At 35.1% G+C, this 1,078-nt stretch overlaps 1 protein-coding gene across 3 annotated transcripts in view; it reads left to right on the forward strand.

Moving 5' to 3' along the window:
• Positions 1 to 1,078, forward strand: part of VPS45 (vacuolar protein sorting 45 homolog) — a 67,440-nt gene that overhangs the window by 53,863 nt on the left and 12,499 nt on the right. The window lies entirely within an intron of this gene.

Raw genomic sequence — 1,078 nt, forward strand, 5'->3', positions numbered from 1 at the left:
GGCACGAACCCGCGTCCCCTGCATCGGGAGGTGGACTCTCAACCACTGCGCCACCAGGGAAGCCCTAGCTATAATTTTTTTAAATCCCTTGCTTATAAATGTCACAAGATAGCAAAATATGTTTTTATCAAATGGAAAATATGTGAAGCTTTCTGCCTACTAAAAAATATTGTAAACCAAAGCAGAGAAAAAACAGTATAAAAGTAAGGAATCATTTAGTTTTGTTTAAAGATTTCTGTCATCCAAAGATAATTAAGAATGAGATTTAAGACAGTGTTGCCCTTTGGATAAAAATGACTAACTTGATTAACTAATGGCAGCTGTTAGTTTCATTACTACCCGAGATGATGCCTGAGCTTTGGTAATAATATAATTCTGACAAAGTCAGGACATCGGTGTTTTTTTGTAGAGAGTACAGTTTAGAGCTTAGAAAACAGTTAGCATTTTGAATTTCTGTAGATAGATTTGAAGCTGGGAGGATGCCGATTCATATTATCAACAGGTTCTTTATAGATTTCTACCTAAACAAGTAACACTAGAGACTTGGACCTTCTCCTATAACCACGAGTTGGTTTGATCTCTGAATTATTTACTGAAAAATTAGGATCCTGTGACAGAATTTACATTTCAAAGGAAGAGGAATTCAGAGGACACTTCTTCACTTGTAGGTATTTCAGAATCAGTTTTGAAACTGTTGGAACCATCACCATCTACCATCTCTTGGTAGAGATTTTTGGGAGAGTTTACTTTTCTCCTGTAACCAAAGTGTTAAAACACCATTGCCAAGAGCTGTGATGGAGTGTATCACCTGTCACTGACAAGCATTTATTGAGCACTGTTATGTGTAAAGTACTGTGCAAGGTGTTAGAAAGATGAAGACATATTCTATGTCGTTGAAGATCTCAGTGTCTAATGGAAGAATAGGCATATAAATGAATAACTGTAACAAGATGCTCTTTTAAAAAACTAAATTTAACCCAAGATTGAAATCTGTGTCCCCTGATTCCAATTTATTTGTACATTGAAACATATTTTTTAATTAAAAATAGCGTTTTGTTACAAAATCAATACGTAATCC

This window comes from Pseudorca crassidens, chromosome 2 (assembly GCF_039906515.1).
Source record: "Pseudorca crassidens isolate mPseCra1 chromosome 2, mPseCra1.hap1, whole genome shotgun sequence".
NCBI classification, from domain to species: domain Eukaryota; kingdom Metazoa; phylum Chordata; class Mammalia; order Artiodactyla; family Delphinidae; genus Pseudorca; species Pseudorca crassidens.